This window comes from Petaurus breviceps, unplaced genomic scaffold (genome assembly GCF_028583685.1).
Source record: "Petaurus breviceps papuanus isolate PSGF00001 unplaced genomic scaffold, PetGlider_PUasm1.0 216, whole genome shotgun sequence".
Taxonomy (NCBI): Eukaryota; Metazoa; Chordata; class Mammalia; order Diprotodontia; family Petauridae; genus Petaurus; species Petaurus breviceps.
In genome coordinates, this window is record NW_027185867.1 from 3,455,869 (window position 1) to 3,470,554 (window position 14,686).

General features: G+C 37.5%; 1 protein-coding gene and 1 pseudogene across 1 annotated transcript in view; one reads left to right on the plus strand and one right to left on the minus strand.

The window, feature by feature from the left end:
* Positions 1-971, minus strand: part of TASOR2 (transcription activation suppressor family member 2) — a 64,504-nt gene extending 63,533 nt beyond the window's left edge. Inside the window, exons 1-2 of the mRNA XM_069094273.1 lie at positions 828-971; positions 97-192 (exon numbers count right to left, since the gene is read on the minus strand). The gene's annotated coding sequence lies outside the window, so the exon portion shown is untranslated. The remainder of the gene's footprint in view (positions 1-96; positions 193-827) is intronic.
* An 11,455-nt stretch (positions 972-12,426) lies between these two features.
* LOC138165885 (charged multivesicular body protein 1B2-like) lies at positions 12,427-13,826 on the plus strand (annotated as a pseudogene).
* Positions 13,827-14,686: the final 860 nt, after the last annotated feature.

Below are 14,686 nucleotides of genomic sequence, written 5' to 3' on the forward strand. Positions count from 1 at the left end.
AAGCTTTGAAGGCCAATCTAAGAGATATGTAGAAATGCATGTTAATATACATTTTTACATGAATTTAAATTTTTAAAACTCAATAAATCACTTTACCTGATTTTCGTTGTCAAAAAGAAGAAAACCATAAGTTTCATCAAGTTCCTCTGTAGTGTAGTTGCTTGCTTTCTTTTGTTGATAAAAAGTTTTATACTATATAAAAGAGAGTGAGCATTAAAAGATATAAATAGCACATTTGCCAGCTACCCTTCTCCTAAGAGAAAGGACTTGAAAAACAAAATTTTTGAAAGACCAAAAAAAAAAAAAAAAAGATAAAATTTGCTCTTTCCCTCCCTTTTGTGTTAGACTCAAAGTCAAGAAGACTAGGGTTTAAGGCTGACATACACTGAATGTGTGACCTTCAAGACTATAATCTAAAGAGAAGTTACTGATATGCATTGGTAGAAGAAATTCCTGGAAGCTTTTCTATGACAATGAAAATATATGTACACAGGGTGGCTAGGTGGCGCAGTGAATAGAGCACCAGCTTTGGAGTCAGGAGGACCTGAGTTCAAATCTGGCCTCAGACACTTAACACAAAAACTTGCCATGTGACCTTGGGCAAGTCACTTAACCCCAATTGCCCTCCAAAAAAAGAAAGAAAATATATGTATACACACACACACAATTTTATAAACTACATCCCATGGGGATTAAGTTATATTTTCAAGACTACTGGAATCAAACTGATAAACTAAGGTTCAAATGACAAAAAGTGACTAGTATATTTCTTTAAAAAATAAAAAAACAAAATAAAACCTACACACAAAACCGATCAATTTCCTCACCTCTTTTAATAAAAAGTCATTTTTCACCAAAGTCACTTCACTGTAATGAAAACCATTCTCAGATGAAGAGTCCAAGTAAGAACTATGCAGTATTGAAATTGCTCTCTGGAAATCAGAATCTGAAGTCACTGATAATTTCTGAAAAACTGTAAAATACACAAGGAAAAGTCAACTGTTATAGATAACACAAAAACCTTGATAAGAGACTTTAAATATCACTACACATTAATACTTAACCAAATATTAAATATAAAACATAGTAGGTATACCATGTGATTTGTCTTAAATGATTCAATTCAACAAACAGAAAGATACAAAGAAAAATAAAATAGCCCCTGCTTTCAAGGGGCTTACACACTTCTATTTGGCAATGGCATGCACCCATATAAGTATGAGGTAACAGGGAGTACTAACAACTAAAAAATTCAAAGAGGACGTGGATTCTCAATCATCCCTAGCTCAGGCTAACCCAGTGACTCAGGTTTGGGATTGGAATGTAATGCAACAATCTTGGAACACAAAATGCAACAAAAACAACTTTAGGGTTAAAAAAGATACCAAAATTCCCAGTTGATAAAATAAAATGTCATTTTACATCTGCATTCACCACCAAAGACAACATTAGACTAGAAAGGTATCTCTATAGAGCAGTGGAAATTCCATTAAATCTCCAACTCACTGACTCTATATAGACTAGACTTTTTACATCCCTAGTCCTCTTGACCAATGAAGTCCTTAGGGTGGTCTTCTTTTCTCCTTAAAGAAAAACCACTCCAGCCATATGTAAAATAAATGCTGTTCTTGAGTTGTCTTGAAGGAAGATAAGGATTCTAAAGAGGTAAACGTGAGGAGAGAATGCATTCCAAGCATATGGCTTGGGCGAATGCAGGAAGGTAGAAAATAAAGCCAGGGATTGGGAATATAGGATTTAAGCCCCCTTAGTTGGCCTGGAATATAAATTCATGAAGAAGTACGATATGAAGAAAGGCTATAAAAGTAGGATTATGAAAGGACTTAAATGCTATTTTATCCTAGATGTGATGGAGAGTAATGGAAGGCCTACAATGCAAAGGAATAACAGTGCCAGGCTTATGCCTTTATCAGGAAGATTATTCTGGCAACTACAAAGGAAGAAAGAACCTGGAAAAAGGATGCTACAGTAGTATAGACTAGAGTTAATGAGAACCTGAAGTGGAGTGGTGAGTGGAGAGAAGGGCAAGAATGTGAGAAATGTTAAAGAGGTAGAATCAATGAGACCTGGCAATGGATTGAACATGAAGGAGAGGGAGAAGGGGTCAAGGGGGACTCCAAGATTGTGAACCTAGATGACTAGAAATATGATTAAGTCATTAAAAAAAAACATACTTCTTTGAAACAAGGTGAGGTTTGGAAGCAACAACTACTGACAGTCATATACAGCACTAAAAAGTTTATAAAGATTCTAATCATTTTGAGCCTCACAAAAACAATAATAGCAACATTTATATTGCCACTCTGAGGTTTGCAAAGTATTTTATAAATACCATCTCATTTAATTTTCATAACAATCCTATGAGGTAGATGCTATTATTATCAATCCCAAGAGAAAACTGACGTTGTTGAGTTGCTCTGAGCTAATCTGAAATAGGATTTGAAGTAAGGTCTTCCTGATTTCAAGTCCACTACAACACCTAGCTGCCTATAACAACCTCAGAGATAGGTACTATATTATCATCAATATTTTACAGAAAAGAAAACTGATGTATACAATGTGCTCTGTTTCGAACATACAAAGTTTGAGATCCCTAGAGAACATCTCCGAAGTTTCCAGCAGACAATTGAGGAACTGAATTGAGGAGAAAGAATAGGGCAAAATATAGAGATTTCCTTGTCTTTGGCAAAGACACAACACTTGAACTAATAATAACATATAAGCTTACCATGGAAGAGGTTGGAGAGATATTAGAGCCCAGGACAGCACGCAAAGGGACATCTACTTGAAGAGAGGGCAAAAGGACTTATTCATACATTAAACAAACACTTGTTAAGGACTTACTTATTGTACCAGATAATGTGCTAGCAGTTAGGACATAAACATAAAAATAACTCCTCGCCTCAAGGAAAATATATTCTACTGGAGGTAGTAAAGGAAGGGGAATAAATATGTAAATAGGATTATATAAAACATTTATCATGTAATTTCCATAGGTATGTGAAGGGAGGGAACTAGCAACAGGAGGGGATTAGGATGGGGTAGGAGTAAGGAGTAGCATTTAAGCTGTTTTGAAAGAAACTAAGAGTCTACAAGGTGAGTAGGGAGAGTACTATAGCCAAAAAAGAATAGTCAGAGCTGAAATGCAACAGGAAAGACACCCATTTGGCTGTAAACAGAATGAATCTTGAATAGGAGTAATGTGCAATAAGTCTGGAAAGGTGGGCCGAGCAAGATGACTGCCCAAACCCAGGAGACCGTCTCCCACATATTCACACCAAAAAAAAAAAAGAAAAATGCTACAGTTTCCACCAGAATGAAATTCAATGAGAATTTACAGTAAGGGACTTCTTCAACCCCAGAACCGCAAAAGAAATCAGCCCAAAGGACAAGGACAAGAAGAAAGAGTGCTGCAAGCAAGGTCAGCTCCAGCATAAGATAATGGGGCTATAAATGGGCCAGAGAAACTTTTGCTTGTAATGCTCTGTGCAGGGCACTCCTAGAAAAGCCCAGGACCCTGAAAGCACCAGTCAATGGCAGTGGACAGTGCAGGGCAGAGTAGGCACCTTCAGAACAAGACATTCTAGGCTTAAGGGATCTGAGGTACTTTTCACTGTCCTAAGATGCCAGAAAGAGCACTGAGATCCAGCACCCTGAAACTCAAAGTTTAAGGAGAGCCTAACTATGAGATCTGTTCATGGACCCAGGGGGAAATGGGGCAAAGCTGGGCCCTGGGACAAAGTTCCAACTCAAAAACTAAAGCTGGAGAGATGAGTAAATTTTTTTAAAATACTAATCAACATGAAAATAATTTTAGCTCTAAAGATCCCCCATAAGAAAGAGCAAGCAACTCTATACTAACTGCAAGTAAGATGCAAAGGAAAAAATGAATTTCCCACAAGGGCCATATGAAGTAGTAAAGTGAGAGATTAAAAAGATGAGATAAAAGCTCTATAGGAAAAGATGAGAAGAAAAATAAGTACCTCAGATGAAAAAGTTTATTAAAAAAAAAGACTCTGAAAATCAAGAGACCAAACAGATCAGTGATTCCAAGAAACAGCAAAAAAATATTAGAAAACCAAAAGACTGAAAAAATTAGAGAACATCAGATACTTAATATCAAAAACAAGTGACCTGGAAAACAGGTCAAAGAAAGAGAATCTAAGAATATCTAAATTCTCTGAAAACCATTTGTTGTCATTGTTTTGTAAAAATGCCTGATATTATATTCAACAAACAATAAGTGAAAACTGCCCATTTATATTAGAAACAGAGGGCAAAATGAAGATATGAAATGAAATGAAAACTCTACCAATCATTTCCAGAAAGGTACCTTAGAAGTTAAAGTTCCACGAATGTTACAGACAGAATGTAGCTTTACATTCAATGAAAGAATATTGCAAGCAGACAGAAAAAAATTCAACAAACAAGAAACCAGTCAGGATCACACAGGGTGTGGCACCTTCAACTATAAATAAAAGTAAAAGGAGATTTTGTAATACAATATTCCAAAAGCAAAAAGATAGAGATTTATAACCAAGAATAATTTAACCTGCAAAAGTGAATTAAGTTTTTACAGGGTGAAAGAAATAGATCTTAAATGAAACAGGGGGTCTTTCAGCCATTTGTGAAGAATATGTCAGAACTGGCAAGTATTTTGTACTTTGAAATACAAACACAAAGTCCAGAGAATGCAACAAAGTAAGTTTATTTGGAAGGAGTTATATGATAATGTAGTGCTAACATTCTAATAGGGGGAAAAGAAACATTCCCACTCCTCTCTCTCCTCAGTACTTTCTCAGACTCTGAACTTTACTGACTCAGACTCTCCCTTCCCAAAGTCAACACTATAGTTAACCAATTCAACTCCACTGTCTTTTGCTCTCATCCCCTTAATCCTATCACCTCTCATTACTTGCCAAATTGCACCTAAATTAGTCCCTTAACTTCCATCACCTGCCTTCTCTGCTCCTACTCAGATATTGCTGCACAGAGCTAGAAGTCACACAGCTATGCTGACTGGGTTCACTTCAAATTTACGTTATTTAGCCTCATCTGGTCTTCACTTCAAGCAAGGGGATTTTTCAATTCCCTCTGATTCCTTATTTCACTCCACAGAAACTATTCCAAACCTTCTCTACTCTCCTCAAAGCTTGAATAATACTCCCTGCCTCCTACTTCCTCATTTGCAATCGTATTTCTTTTTTTACTGTCCCCTTCTCTTCATTATAAACCCCCTAGATTTTATCCCCCTCACTCACCCTTCTCCTTGGCCAACCCTTCTACATATGCCTTTATGCCAGAATCCTCCCTTCTCCAGAAGGCCACCTCCATAATCATACCTTCTCTCTAATCTTCAATCTCTTTATCTTCCCTGGTGCTGAAATCCTCCCCCTTCCTTAGAAAATCTTCACAAAACCCTACCATCTCCTCAAGCAATCTTCCTACATCTCTCCATACTTCCTCAGCCAAATTCCTAGAAAAAAACTTTAACTTTCTTTCCTCTCACTCACTTAACCCACCACAATCTGGCTTCCGACCTCAACAGAAACTACGTGCACCAAAATTATGGATATTCTCTCTTACTTGCCAAATATGATTTTTTTTTAAAAGTCTTTATCCTTTACTACATGAGCAGGAAGCTAAATGAACAGTTGAATCTTAATCCTCTGAATCAACTAACTGAGTCTCAAAAAAGGATTGTTTTCCTTTTTTTTAGGGAAAAACTAGTCTAGATTATATAGATGTTGGTCCTAACAGAGTCAACCAGGAAAAAAAAAACGACAGAATTGCAATCAGCAATGAAGACTCACTTAAGATTAGAAAATATTAATTTACAATGGGTTAATAACAAGGTTGCCTAAATTCTCCCACTTAGCATTGAACAACAGAGAACTAACTACAAAGGTGGTAACTGTAGAAGGTCCAGGGATGAGGATTATAAAGTGTGATAGTTCAAGGGGGAAAAAGATTCAAGGGTGAAAGGCATGGTATAGATGAACAGATTTTAGATCATGAAAAGAAGAAAGTGAGTCCAGAGAATAGTTTAATGGATTAAGAATACAGAGAGATAAAGAGAAAAGAGCTTATGACAAAGGTGAAGAAAAAGTATGGAAAGACTGGAACAGATGGAAAAATGGAAAGCTAGGAGATTATAATCAGAAAGGAGAACTTCACATTTTAAGCTTATGAAGATAACATATGGAAGATAGAAAGTATGCCCATAACCCTGTGGGTTATCTAAGGTCATGAAAGTTGATAAGACTAATGACTCAGGAAGCCAGGGTGTTTGAGGGAACATTACATTCATACTGAAATAAATTCCAAAGTATTAAGGCAGAGGTGGAAAGGAAAACTGAATTCCTAAACTCTTGGAGAAGGACAAGAGTGTTCTGGAGGCAGGTATAGTACAAAATGAAATCTGGACATCAGACAGATAAAAGACAAATGCAAAGGAAAAAGAGGTTGCAGAGTAATGAAAGCCAAGGGCAAGTCCAGAACCCACAGTGGGGAAGAAGGAGCAGGTCAGCAACTCCTCTTTCTGGTCCAGTGTGCTGGGTAAAATAGGAAAAGGAGCAACTTGTACAGGAGAGGGGCAGAGCAGTGTCTTACTCGAATGATCAGATTTTTTGAAACATAAGAAAATGGAAAGAGTATGAGACTGAGGTCTTGGATGAAAGCGAGTATAACAGGAGAGTGGGATTCCAAGAGACACAATGAAATGGGAGATCAGAGGAAAATTGTGCAGGGGCATCACTGAAGTGGACAGACAACATATAGAAAGAATTATGATGGGAAAGAATTTTCATTTGAGCAGATGATAACTGAATCACAGAGTTAAAGAGAACAAGATATGGGAGTTTGCTAGGCATAGAACGGAGGAAAAGAATCAAATGATCAGAGCCTTTATGCTCCATTCTTGGAAACCATGGAAGCTTAGTTATCAAATGGCTAGGATTAATGGATCTAGGGAGCCTGGTCATGCATATAAAGTCCCTAGGTTGTACTGAACTCACACAAACTCTGCAGCTTTTGTCTCAAGATGTCAAAAATAAAGCACATCAGGTATTTCAGGCTGTCCCTGCTGCCTGGCCCCAGTAACAAGTGGTCACCCCCCTCAGGCCCTGGCTGAGGGAAGGTTGTGGTGGTGCCAGTGGCTAAGGCCCAGCCTGCATTGCTGCTGCCTGGGGACTCATAGCTCATCCCACTCCAAAATCTAAGAAAGAAAGTAGACAAGTTTGTGTCAACTCATCTGGACAAGCAGGAATGGAGGCCAGCAATGAACAAAAACCAGCTGAGAAATGGGCTGAGACAAAGAGTGTGGTTGAGTCAGGAATGCTCGAACTGAATTATTTCACAGGTCCAATACTAAACCATGTCTTCAGGCCACAGATAGAGCACACAATTCATGAGCTCCTGACTGACCAGCTCCCCCTCCAGAGCCTGAAAATCAGAATCCACCTGCTCAGGATTCCTCTTAAGTCTTTTTTTCTTATGCCTTTGAAGACAGCTGCTAAAAATTCTATGTAATTGAGAGTGAATAAGCTTATTCAACATGGCAAGACTACAGCCTCATAATTCAAAGACTGTAGTCTTCAGATTTCATTCCTTAGGGAGAGCAATGTAACTGTTTGAAGAGAGAAAATGCAGTTTGCCAGTGGAGAAACTGACACGGGACCTTTATAATCCTTAAGAAAGCTACTGAATTGACAGGTGTAAGGATAAAATCCTTACAGGCACTCAGGAAGCTTAGAACTTCTGCCTTTTACCTACGTTTTAGAGAAAGAGGAGGGAAGTTCATGTTGTAGGGGTTTTGTTACCTTGACTTGGGAGGGATTTGAATTGACTTATTAAATGTTCTGTTCATTTTTCTAATAAAAATTTTTAAACATGAAAAAGAAGCATACCCACAAAATATCATAACCTGGTAGCAATTAATTCAAACCAATCCAGTAATCATTTATTTAATGTTTACTATGTACAAGATACTTTCACAGGTGATAAGGATACAAAGTTGAAACAAAAACAATTCCAGCTCTCAGAATTTATGTCTACTGGAACATAGGTTACAACATATAAACATAAATATGTACATGACAATATGAGAAGGTGGGAGGGAGGTATTAATAAGTAAAAGGATTAAGAGAGGCTTCCTCAGAAGGTAGTCCATGAGGATAGCCTTGAAGGATACTAGTACTTCTAAAAGGTGTAAGTGAGGAATGAGTGCTTTTCAAACACGGGGAACAGCCTGTGCAAAGGTACAGGAAAAGGAGATGGAATGTTGTCGGGGGAATAGCATATAGACCAGTTTGGCTGGGATACAGAGTGCATGAACAGCAATGTGCCTGCGAGGCAGCATAATTTAAAATTTTCCTGTTTTGTTCCTGAGTGATTGTTAGTAAAACTAAAGCAGAGCAGAAGGATGGGGTAGGCTGAAAGGCAAAGGAGCAACTTATTAGAGCAAGGAAGAGAATAAGAGTGCCACATATATACTCACGATCTTTGTGCTTCTTAGGAAAATTATGGGAAATGTCAAATAGCCAGCAAATTCACTGCATGTTTCTGGAATCTCATTATCTTAGCAGTAACATTTACTTTACCTATCTAGGCCTCCTTACAACCATCTTCCCAGTCACCCAGGTTCAGAACCCGGGTGTCATCCCTGACATTCTTACCGTCCCCCATATAAAATCTGTTGTCAAAGTCTATGGATTTTTGCGTTTATAATATCTCTCATACGCATCCTCCATGCCTCCAGTCTAACACTGCCACAGCTCTATATAGGTACTTATCACCTCACACTTGAACTAGTCTCTCCTCACTCCTGCTCATCCTCTGCTCAGCTGCCAGTGATCTTAAAATAATGGTCTGACCATGTTATGGTTACCTCACCCTCACCCAGACCCAGACCCCTGCCCCTCCCACCCCCCCATTCAACAACTGCACCGATTCCTGATCACTTCCAGGATCAAATACAAATTACTGTTTAATGTTAAAAGCCCTTAACCTCCTCCTTCCACCAGTCTTTCCATACCCTACATAACCCTACATACTCTGCAATCCAGTGACACTGGCCTCCTTGCTGTTCCTTGAACAAGACATCCCATCTCCTATACTCCACACATTTTTTTTTCCAGGGGCAGGGGTGGGAGGGAAATCAGGTTTAAGTGACATGCCCAGGGGTCATATAGCTACTAAGTGTCTGAGGTCTGATTTGAATTCAAATCTTCCTGACTCCAGGGCCTGTGCTTTATCCTCTATGCCACCTGACAGCCCCTTAACTCCATGAATTTTTGGCTGTTTCCAAACCTGAAGTGCTCTCCTTCCTCCTCCTCGGCTCCTGTCTTCCCTGATTTCCTTCAACTTCCAGATAAAGTCAAAACTTCTACAGGAAATCTTTCCTAACCCCTTAATTCTAGTGCCTTTACTGTTTTGATTATTTCCAATTTATCCTCTATGTAAATAGTTGTTTATATGTTGTCTCTCCCATTTGACTGTGAACTCCTTATGAGCAAGAACTCTTCTTTGCCTTCTTTGTATCCCCAGAATGTAGCATGGTGCCAGGCACTTAATAAACATTTATTCACTGACACACTCTTTAGCTTTTAACAAACCTTCCCATATTCCCAATTTAACATGAAATATATTATACAATGCATATGCACATAAGAAATAAAGAGATGAATTTTTCAGGCAACTAGGTGCCACTGGACAGAGCACTGGGCCTGGAGTCAGGAAGATACGTGTTCAAGTCCATCCTCAGATGCTTACTAGCTGTGTGACTATCCTAGGCAAGTCACTTAACCTGTTTGCTTCAGTTTCCTCCAATGTAAAACGGAAACAATAATAGCACCTAACTCAAAGGTTGTTGTGAGAATCAAATGACATAGTATTTGTATAGCACTTCCCATAGTTCCTGTGCCACATAGGAGGAACTATAAAAATGCTTATTAATTTCCTTCCTTCCCTTTCTCCTAACTTCTTAAAGAAAAATTAAACATTTAATGAAAAGAGCAGGTAGCAGTTTCCTACCCAGTTTTTTTCTGTATACTTTCATTACTGTCAACGAGGTGGCACAGTGCCCAGAACTGACAAGTTTCTCATACATCCTGAAGGTATGCTTGGATTGAGAACCCCTAATTCTAGACTCTAGCCTCTTAGGGTAAGCAAGCACTGAACTAGTTCATCTTTAAAAAGAGGGGGTGGAACTAAATGATCTCTAAAATCTATTCAAGCTCTAAAATTGTGTGATGTTTTTCTGTCATAGACTCTTAGACTGACATTAGTGTAGTATCTAAGACCATGTGGAGAATCAAATACCTACTGCAAAAAGAAATTATGTTCAGTTGTTTTTCAGTCATGTTTGACTCTTCGTAACTCCATCTGAGGTTTTCTTGGCAATATACTAGAGTGGTTTGCCATTTCCTTCTGTAGCTCATTTACATAAAAGGAACTGAAGCAAACAGGCATTAAGTGACTTGCCCAGAGTCATGCTGCTATTAAATATCTGAGACCAGATTTGAACTCAGGAAAATGTCTTCCTGACTCCAGACCTAGCACCTCCCAGCTGCCCCACAAAGAAATACCCACTCATTTATTTAGCTTTATGTTTACAAAGTATGAGGTAATTTTTTAAAAAAAGATTCAGTTGACAGATTTCCCAAATGCATTGTAGCTTGGGCTATCTAAGTAAATATAAAGTATAACATGGGGTAGGGAAAGAGGTAAAGTATCAATCACTTTAATAACAGAAGTTTTGTTAACTAATCAAAATTTCTCTGAACAGCTTCCAAGGAATGCTTTCTAAGGGACTGGCAGGGTAACTATGGAGAAAATTCAGAACAAGTCAACATGGCTCTGGAAAGAATTACTGTAATTTCCTTTTTAGTCTGAGACACTGAATGATAATCTCTTGGATATTTGTGAACCCACACCTGTTTTCCATTGTCCAAGTCCTAGTCATTAAACCTTGCAAGGCTCTTCCCTTCCACTCTCATATTTCATTACAGAAATTTGATGGGATTTGGATACTACTAGACTTAAACACCTTTCAATAGAGGGAATAAGGAAAACTAAATGTATTTTTATTGATGTTTTTCATTCCAGATAGTAAGACAGTCTTATGTTCTAAACTCTGAAGTTGTTACGGATCTCAGTTCTCTCCCTAATGACTAATCTAAGCACAACTGACTTCCCTGAAAAACTTCTGTAAGTAAATCTTCTACTTGTGCTTTAGGTGCTACTTTACTCAAAATCATAAAACATGCTATATATGTATATATAGCTATATTTTCTTTGTTCAGCATATTAACAGACCTATAGTTCCCTGTTTGACCCACGAACAAATACAAATGGATTTCAAATGTATTACAAATGCAAATCCCAGTATTGTAGATAGCCTATTTATTTAGCTTAGCTTTCACATAATCCCAGACTGATCCTTTCTTATTTAACATACTCAAATGTTTTCCTTTTGCCAGTTTGATATTTTTCATCTTGCTCACTCTACTGAAAATACAAGTAAAAGAGGAATAACCTGAGGTTCATGCACTTAAATTTTTTTTTATTTCAATATAATTGGTTTGCTTTATAATCATATATATTTTATTTTACATATTTAAACACATTCTGAAAACTAAACTATGGAATATCATTAATGAACACTGACTCAAAAATTTTAAACAAAATCCTATAAAACAGACTACAGTGATTTCAGCCAAGAAATTATTCATTATGATCAAGCAGGATTTATAATAGTGATGCAAGATGGTTCAACATTAAGAAAACAAGGGGTGGCTAGGTGGCACAGTGAATAGAGTACCGGCCCTGGAGTCAGGAGGACCTGAGTTCAAATCTCGCCTCAGACACTTAACACTTACTAGCTGTGTGACCTTGGGCAAGTCACCTGACCCCAATTGGCCTGCCTTCCCCCTCTCCAAAACGCAAACCAAAAAAAAATTAGGAAAATAATATAATTAATATTAAAAACTGAAATATGATAAAAACCCTACAAAGTATAGGTATAGAAGAACCTTTTCTAATATCATAAAAAGCATCTATTTAAAACCAAAAGCAATCATCATATACAAAAGGGATACACTAAAACCTTTTACCTCCTAAAACACACAAAAAACTTGTATAGATTCCATTATAAAGTGTTCCTTAAAGAAATAAAAACATTCTGAGAAAGGTTTAATAGATGTCACTAGACTGCAAAAAGGATCCAAAAAAAACTTTATTGGTGTATTAGACATAAAAAAGGGAAGAAGAAAAAAAATATTACGAATTAGTCGCTAAAGAAAAGACTATTAATATCTAAAGGCTTTGATAAATATAAGGCTGATAATGTACAAACTAACCTGTCAGTACTTAAAAAATTGGGTTATTCTGAGGTTGGGCCTGAAAAAACCCTAAAGTGCTCTAATAAATGTTATTACCACCAAGGCACTCAGAAAAACACTACCAACCAAAGAAAAAATAATATTTCCCCCATTTTACAGTTAAGGAAATTAAGGTAGACAGAGATTAGCTTCCCTGGGTCACACAGCTAGGAAATGTTTGAGGCTGAATTTGAACTCAAGTTTTTCTGACTCCAGGCCCAGTATTCTGGGCACTGTACCAACTCGTGGACAGTAATAAAAGTATGCAGAAAAAGTGGGTAGGAAACTGCTACTTGCTATTTTCATTAAATATTTAAACTTTCAAATTCTGGTCATTTTGAGTGGTCACACAGCCTAAGACACAACTATATTCCAATAAGGAAATGTTCAAAGGCAAAGAGCCACTGGGGAACTGACTGAAAAAGTTATAAACTATTGCCAAAACACTAGGAATGTATATGAAATAAATTTCCCTTCAGAACTTTAATGTCTTCAAGGGGAATTAAGGGAGTTAAATAAGAAAAAAGCAGAACAGCTGGCTCTGGGCAAGTGCAAGTGCAGGAGCTGTGCTATTTGCAACCCACAACCTGTGCAGCTCCAGTTCTCCATAGACACCTACCACTACCACTACCCCACCCCCAAAGAAGTGTTAGGACCATGTCACACATGGAAAAACACCTATTTAATCTCAAGTTTGCTTAATAAGAATACCCTAAAATGCAATATGTAAAAAGCTGAAAAGCCCAAAATTAAAAAGGCCATTCAGAAGGGCAATACAGAAGTTGCATGAATATATGCTGAAAATGCAATCTGCCAGAAAAACCAAGCAATTAATTTTTGAGAATGACTGCCCTGTGGCAGCTAGAAATCAAATGGCTGTGACAATGAGCAAGTGTAGTCACATCTGTGGCTGCTACATTGAAGAACATGCATGAATCAAAAGATGCCTTAATGAAGAAATCTGAAGACCAGTCTGAAACATTAGATGTTCAAACGCAACAAATGGAAGACATTAGAAGCAGCACTACAACACTGACAACTTCCTTCAAGAAACAGCAAGTGAAGCAGACCCTGATCTCAACACAGAGCCTACACAGGGTCAGATTAGTTCTGCTGGTACAAGTTCATTTCAACAGAACAGGATAAACTATCACAGAGACTTGGCTCAACTCCGTGATCAAGTGTAACACAAAGAACTAGATGCTGATGTTCACTACACTTACTCCTGAAACCTCATGTGTTTCTACAGATATACATGAATTACTTAAATATTCTGTTTAATAAGATGCTTTGGGCTTACGGTTCTTTAAAAACATAAGCTCAAGGGAACTTGTACTCTAACTGGAGTACAAATTCTGACTGGCATAGGTTGAAATGAATGGGATGCTTTTTGCAAATGTCTTAGGTTCTGTTTAAAACATCTTCATTAAATACTGGGTCAAAATCCTAGTACCAAAATACTGCATCTCTCTTTAGAATTATTGGTTGTTGAAACATTTTAAATTCATTGTTTTTTTTTTTTTTAATCTTTGTAGAAATGAGATGCCAAAAAAAAAAAAGTAGGAACAGAATAAGGCAGGGAGATCTCTCTCATTTTCTCACCTACCTCAATCCACATTGTTCCCCATTTTGGGAAGAAGAGTATTGTGTGCATTGTGGCCGCTTTTACTCTGCATTCATATTTTAAACTTAAACTACCATGGGCATTTTCACACCACACTTCTACAATGTGCATTTTGTAAAATCTTCATGAGATGATGCTCTTCACCCAGAAAAAAAGTGCCATTCTTCTTCATTTGTAGGAGACAGTAAGACTCATTCAAATTTGTTGTTTGCAACATTTAGTGATTATTAATTCACAGTCACATTTGGACTTCCAAAATTGTCTCTCTGATGAAATGTTCAAATGCTAAAAGTTTGTACTATTCCTATAAGGTTTTAACTAGGCAATATTTTTAAAGTATATTAATTTACATGGAATTCTTACCACATACGTTCCCAAAGACTATTGTTGATTCATTTGGGGAAAACACTAACCCTAACGTTTTGTATTAAACAAAAATTTCAAGAACATAAATCTGGCCTCAGACACTCAAAAACTTACTAGGTGTGACCTTGGGCAAGTCACTTAACCCCCTTAATGATGATTTTCTCAAAACTAAATGTGTTACTCTTTCACTGCCTGCTCGTCGCCATCGTGGGTCATATGCACGCTCCCAGAAAGGGTCTGTCCCAGTCGGCTTTGCCATACCGCCGCAGCGTGCCCACGTGGCTGAAGCTCACCTTTG